Genomic DNA, 7,511 nt, shown 5'->3' on the forward strand with positions numbered 1-7,511 from the left:
AGGACAGCCTTGGCGGAGTCCAACCCTCACTGGAAATGTGTCCGACTTACTGCCGGCAATGCGGACCAAGCTCTGACACTGATCATACAGGGAGTGGACTATGTTCTGACACTGATCATACAGGGAGTGGACTATGTTCTGACACTGATCATACAGGGAGTGGACTATGTTCTGACACTGATCATACAGGGAGTGGACTATGTTCTGACACTGATCATACAGGGAGTGGACTATGTTCTGACACTGATCATACAGGGAGTGGACTATGTTCTGACACTGATCATACAGGGAGTGGACTATGTTCTGACACTGATCATACAGGGAGTGGACCGCCACAATAAGACAGTCCGATACCCCATACTCTCTGAGCACTCCCCACAGGACTTCCCGAGGGACACGGTCCAATGCCTTCTCCAAGTCCACAAAGCACATGTAGACTGGTTGGGCAAACTCCCATGCACCCTCAAGAACCCTGCCGAGAGTATAGAGCTGGTCCACAGTTCCACGACCAGGAAGAAAACCACACTGTTCCTCCTGAATCCGAGGTTCGATTATCCGGCGAAGCCTACTCTCCAGTACACCTGAATAAACCTTACCGGGAAGGCTGAGGAGTGTGATCCCACGAAAGATTGGGATCACAGATCCCAATCTTTCAAAACAAGTGTTACGGTAAAAAGATTCTTGGAGCAAATTAGACATTGTTCCGTTTTATGGGAGCAATTATTGACTAGCTTAAATAGCCATGTCTTTATTTATTTATTTATTTATTTTATTTTTTCAATTGTTTTACAAACCCCGTTGCCATATTAATTGTTTATTGTTCTTCGGTCAATGGTCAAAAAAGCAAACAAACAGTTGTACATTCATAGATTGAAAATAAAAAATGTTGCAGACCGAAAGGGTTTAGGCTGAAGTTAAACACTTATTGCGCCTAACCCAATAAATAATTTCAAGTACAAAATAAACTTTTGAAAATTTTAAAATGTCCTTTGCACAACTTATTAACATTATAAACAACATGAACGTAGTTCAATTTTATACACAGTACAGGCATGTGAAATATCCCTGTGTACATATTAGACCTTTGCACTAGATTAGATAAGATTAGATTAGATAGTACTTTATTTATTCCGTCAGGAGAGTTCCTTCAGGAAAATTACAATTTTCAGCACAATCCCATTCAAGATCAGACAAACATTACAGGGAGACAGAACAGGATCGCTGACGGGTCTGCCGGCTTCCAGCGCCCCTTACAAAAAAGATGACATACAGGTAAACATGGGGGAGGGGGGGGGGGGAGAAAAGAATAGAAGATTAAAATAAAATTAAAAAAAATATATATATATATATTATAATAATTATATATACAAACAATTGTACTTCTATTATAATTTATATCTCACGTTTAATTTTTAATTAACATTAATCATAGTATTAACTACAATGTTGATTCGAGAGAGATATATTTTTTCAAGACATTGGTCTTAAAGTGTTTTTTATGAGTTGGTTAATTGTGTTAGATGTAAATATAAACAGAATACAATGATTTGCAAATCCTTTTCAAGCCATATTCAGTTGAATATGCTACAAAGACAACATATTTGATGTTCAAAATCATAAACATTTGCAAATAATCATTAACTTTAGAATTTGATGCCAGCAACATGTGACAAAGAAGTTAGGAAAGGTGGCATTAAATACTGATAAAGTTGAGGAATGCTCATCAAACTCTTATTTGGAACATCTACGCTCCATAATATCATCAAAAGGTTCAGAAAATCTGGAGAAATGGAATAAAACAAACAACATGTTTACTTGACCCACTTCCTGGGAAACTTATCAAGGAGCTTTTTGTATTAGGTCCATCAGTGCTAAATATTATAAACTTATCACTTTCCTCGGGCACTGTTCCCGTTGCATTCAAAAAAGCGGTTATTCATCCTCTCCTTAAAAGACCTAACCTCGATCCTGACCTCATGGTAAACTACCGACCGGTGTCTCACCTTCCCTTTATTTCGAAAATCCTCGAAAAAATTGTTGCAGAGCAGCTAAATGAGCACTTAGCGTTTAACAATCTATGTGAAACCTTTCAATCCGGTTTCAGGGCAAATCACTCGACTGAGACAGCCCTCGCAAAACTGACTAATGATCTATTGCTAACGATGGATTCTGATGCGTCATCTATGTTGCTGCTCCTCGATCTTAGCGCTGCTTTCGATACCGTCGATCATAATATTTTATTAGAGCGTATCAAAATACGAATTGGTATGTCAGACTCAGCCCTGTCATGGTTTAACTCTTATCTTACTGATAGGATGCAGTGCGTCTCCTATAACAGTGTGACCTCGGACTACGTTAAGGTAACGTGTGGAGTTCCCCAGGGTTCGGTCCTTGGCCCTGTACTCTTCAGCATCTACATGCTGCCGCTAGGTGACGTCATACGCAAATACGGTATTAGCTTTCACTGTTATGCTGATGACACCCAACTTTACATGCCCCTAAAGCTGACCAACACGCCGGACTGTAGTCAGTTGGAAGCGTGTCTTAATGAAATTAAACAATGGATGTCCGCTAACTTTTTGCAACTTAATGCCAAAAAAACGGAAATGCTGATTATCGGTCCTGCTAGACACCGACCTCTATTTAATAATACAACTTTAACATTTGACAACCAAATAATAAAACAAGGTGACTGTAAAAAATCTGGGTATTATCTTCGACCCAACTCTCTCCTTTGAGTCACACATTAAAAGCGTTACTAAAACGGCCTTCTTTCATCTCCGTAATATCGCTAAAATTCGCTCCATTTTGTCCACTACAGACGCCGAGATCATTATCCATGCGTTTGTTACGTCTCGTCTCGATTACTGTAACGTATTATTTTGGGGTCTCCCCATGTCTAGCATTAAAAGATTACAGTTGGTACAAAATGCGGCTGCTAGACTTTTGACAAGAACAAGAAAGTTTGATCATATTACGCCTGTACTGTATATACCTTTATATACATATATACATACATATATACCTATACTGTATATACCTTTATATACATATATACATACATATATACCTATACTGGCTCACCTGCACTGGCTTCCTGTGCACTTAAGATGTGACTTTAAGGTTTTACTACTTACGTATAAAATACTACACGGTCTAGCTCCAGCCTATCTTGCCGATTGTATTGTACCGTATGTCCCGGCAAGAAATCTGCGTTCAAAAGACTCCGGCTTATTAGTGATTCCTAGAGCTCAAAAAAAGTCTGCGGGCTATAGAGCGTTTTCCGTTCGGGCTCCAGTACTCTGGAATGCCCTCCCGGTAACAGTTCGAGATGCGACCTCAGTAGAAGCATTTAAGTCTCACCTTAAAACTCATCTGTATACTCTAGCCTTTAAATAGACCTCCTTTTTAGACCAGTTGATCTGCCGCTTCTTTTCTTTCTCCTATGTCCCCCCCTCCCTTGTGGAGGGGGTCCGGTCCGATGACCATGGATGAAGTACTGACTGTCCAGAGTCGAGACCCAGGATGGACCGCTCATCGGGACCCAGGATGGACCGCTCGCCTGTATCGGTTGGGGACATCTCTACGCTGCTGATCCGCTTGAGATGGTTTCCTGTGGACGGGACTCTCACTGCTGTCTTGGAGCCACTATGGATTGAACTTTCACAGTATCATGTTAGACCCGCTCGACATCCATTGCTTTCGGTCCCCTAGAGGGGGGGGGTTGCCCACATCTGAGGTCCTCTCCAAGGTTTCTCATAGTCAGCATTGTCACTGGCGTCCCACTGAATGTGAATTCTCCCTGCCCACTGGGTGTGAGTTTTCCTTGCCCTTTTGTGGGTTCATCCGAGGATGTTGTAGTCGTAATGATTTATGCAGTCCTTTGAGACATTTGTGATTTGGGGCTATATAAATAAACATTGATTGATTGATTGATTGATTCCACGTAAGCGACATAACCAGAAACCAACATTGAATGACCGTGACCTTGCATCCCTTAGACGGCACTGTATCAAAAACCGACATCAATCTCTAAAGGATATCACCACATGGGCTCAGGAACACTTCAGAAAACCACTGTCACTAAATACAGTTGGTCGCTACATCTGTAAGTGCAAGTTAAAGCTCTACTATGCAAAGTGAAAGCCATTTATCAACAACACCCAGAAACGCCGCCATCTTCTCTGGTCCCGAGCTAATCTAAGATGGACTGATGCAAATTGGAAAAGTGTTCTGTGGTCTGACGAGTCCACATTTCAGATTGTTTTTGGAAATATTCGACATCGTGTCATCCGGACCAAAGGGGAAGCGAACCATCCAGACTGTTATCGACGCAAAGTTGAAAAGCCAGCATGTGTGATGGTATGGGGGTGCATTAGTGGCCACTTACACATCTGTGAAGGCACCATTAATGCTGAAAGGTACATACAGGGGCGGTAGAGCGGCCGTGCCAGCAACTTGAGGGTTGCAGGTTTGATCCCCGCTTCCGCCTTCCTAGTCAATGCTGTTGTGTCCTTGGGCAAGACACATTACCCACCTGCTCCCAGTGCCACCCACACTCGTTTAATTGTAACTTAGATATTGGCTTTCACTATGTAAAGTGCTTTGAGTCACTTGAGGAAAAACCGCTATATAAATATAATTCACTACAGCTTTTGGAACAACATATGCTGGCATCTAAGCGCCTTCTTTTTCATGGACGCCGCTGCTTATTTCAGCAAGACAATGCCAAGCCACGTGTTACAACAGCGTAGCTTCGTAAAAAAAGAGTGCGTTACTTTCCTGCCCCGCCTGCAGTCCAGACCTGTCTCCCATGGAAAATGTGTGGCACATTATGAAGCGTAAAATACAACAGCAGAGACCCCGGACTGTTGAACGACTGAAGCTCTACATAAAATAAGAATGGGAAAGAATTCCACTTTCAAAGCTTCAACAATTAGTTTCCTCAGTTCCCAAACGTTTATTGAGTGTTGTTGAAAGAAAAGGTAATGTAACACAGTGGTGAACATGCCCTTTCCCAACTACTTTGGCATGTGTTGCAGCCATGAAATTCTAAGTTAATTATTATTTGCAAACAAGAATGGGAAATAATTCCACTTTCAAAGCTTCAACAATGAGTTTCCTCAGTTCCCAAACGTTTATTGAGTGTTGTTGAAAGAAAAGGTAATGTAACACAGTGGTGAACATGCCCTTTCCCAACTACTTTGGCATGTGTTGCAGCCATGAAATTCTAAGTTAATTATTATTTGCAAAAAAAATAAAGTTTATGAGTTTGAACATCAAATATCTTGTCTTTGTAGCATATTCAACTGAATATGGGTTGAAAAGGATTTGCAAATCATTGTATTCTGTTTATATTTACATCTAACACAATTTCCCAACTCATATGGAAACGGGGTTTTTACTAATCAATCCAACAAAACAATACACAACAAGTCCCACAATAATGCAATCCAATTCCAAAACCAAACCCGACCCGGCAACATTCAGAATAGCAACATACAGAGCAATTGAGATTTATTTGTGTTTTATTTTGAAATGTCACATCTGTAGAGGGGGTGAAGGGTTAATAACTGTAGCCATGGATTGCATTTGTGTACTCTTTCACCAGCTAGATCGTCTCCTGTGCAGTAAGTTGTGTTTCCTGTTCTATGGTTGTCATCACACTTGCATTTTGGGTTCCGATACTCAACAGTTGTGTACTTTTTAGCTTGCTCTGTATTAAGTTAGTGCAGGGGTAGGGAACCTATGGCTCTAGAGCCAGATGTGGCTCTTTTGATGACTTCATCTGGCTCTCAGATAAATCTTAGCTGACATTGCTTAAAACAGGGGTGTCCAAAGTGTGGCCCTCGGGTCATTTTTTAACATTTTAAGAATGCAATAAAAAAAAAAATTAAAAACATAAAAAGTGATATAAGAGAGCAAACAGGTGAAATGTAACAGGAAATTGTTGCAATGTTTACTCTTATAACACAAAGCTGCCATGCAGGCTGTTTCTTTCTTTAAAAAATAATAATGTATCAAAAGCAATGTCATTTTGAATTATTGACCTATTCAAGGCTTCAATTACATCCCATTAAATATTCCACTTTGAGATATTTTTTGGGGAAAATGTTGCATATTTTGTGTTTTACCATAGAAAAAACTGAGCTGTTTTTTTTTTTTTTAAAGGGCCTAAAACAAACAAAACATAAACAACAATAAAACTTAAAATTGACGGATATATCTGAAGTTGATCTCGAGATTATTGTGCTAAAAGTAATCAATCAATCAATCAATCAATCAATGTTTATTTATATAGTCCCAAATCACAAATGTCTCAAAGGACTGCACAAATCATTACGACTACAACATCCTCGGAAGAACCCACAAAAGGGCAAGGAAAACTCACACCCAGTGGGCAGGGAGAATTCACATTCAGTGGGACGCCAGTGACAATGCTGACTATGAGAAACCTTGGAGAGGACCTCAGATGTGGGCAACCCCCCCCCTCTAGGGGACCGAAAGCAATGGATGTCGAGCGGGTCTAACATGATACTGTGAAAGTTCAATCCATAGTGGCTCCAAGACAGCAGTGAGAGTCCCGTCCACAGGAAACCATCTCAAGCGGATCAGCAGCGTAGAGATGTCCCCAACCGATACAGGCGAGCGGTCCATCCTGGGTCTCGACTCTGGACAGTCAGTACTTCATCCATGGTCATCGGACCGGACCCCCTCCACAAGGGAGGGGGGGACATAGGAGAAAGAAAAGAAGCGGCAGATCAACTGGTCTAAAAAGGAGGTCTATTTAAAGGCTAGAGTATACAGATGAGTTTTAAGATGAGACTTAAATGCTTAAACGGTAAATAAAATGTATAATTAATTTTTTAACACTTGAATAAGTTGGACACTTTTGGATCCCCAATTATTTTAGTGTGAGTTGTTTTTAAGTGTCATTGCTCAAAAAATAATAATGAATCAAAATCCAAAATTAAGGCTCCAATTATTATATAATCTCAAATATTCCACCTAAAAAAGTTATTGGGTGAATACATTGCATATTTTGTGTTTTTTCCATTTCGTTTTCGACATAGCTCGGTTGGTAGAGTGGCCGTGTCAGCAACTTGAGGGTTGCAGGTTCGATTCCCGCTTGTGCCATCCTAGTTACTGCCGTTGTGTCCTTGGGCAAGACACTTTACCCACCTGCTCCCAGTGCCACCCACACTGGTTTAAATGTAACTTAGATATTGGGTGTCACTATGTAAAGCGCTTTGAGTCACTTGAGAAAAGCGCTATATAAATATAATTCACTTCACTTCACTTAATGTTGATCTAGAGATTTAAAACTTGCATAATAATAAAAATTATAATACTGACACATTTCTAATATTTTTTTTTGACCTAAACCCTTTGGGGCCCCTGGGATCATAATTGAGTGGAGGCCTAAATGTATATTTTTTTATACATATATTGTATTGGTTTTTTAAATAAAAATTATGAGAATGTGAGGTGGCGACTTGTCCAGGGTGTAC

The sequence above is a fragment of the Nerophis ophidion genome, linkage group LG06, assembly GCF_033978795.1.
Source record: "Nerophis ophidion isolate RoL-2023_Sa linkage group LG06, RoL_Noph_v1.0, whole genome shotgun sequence".
In the NCBI taxonomy this organism is placed as follows: Eukaryota; Metazoa; Chordata; class Actinopteri; order Syngnathiformes; family Syngnathidae; genus Nerophis; species Nerophis ophidion.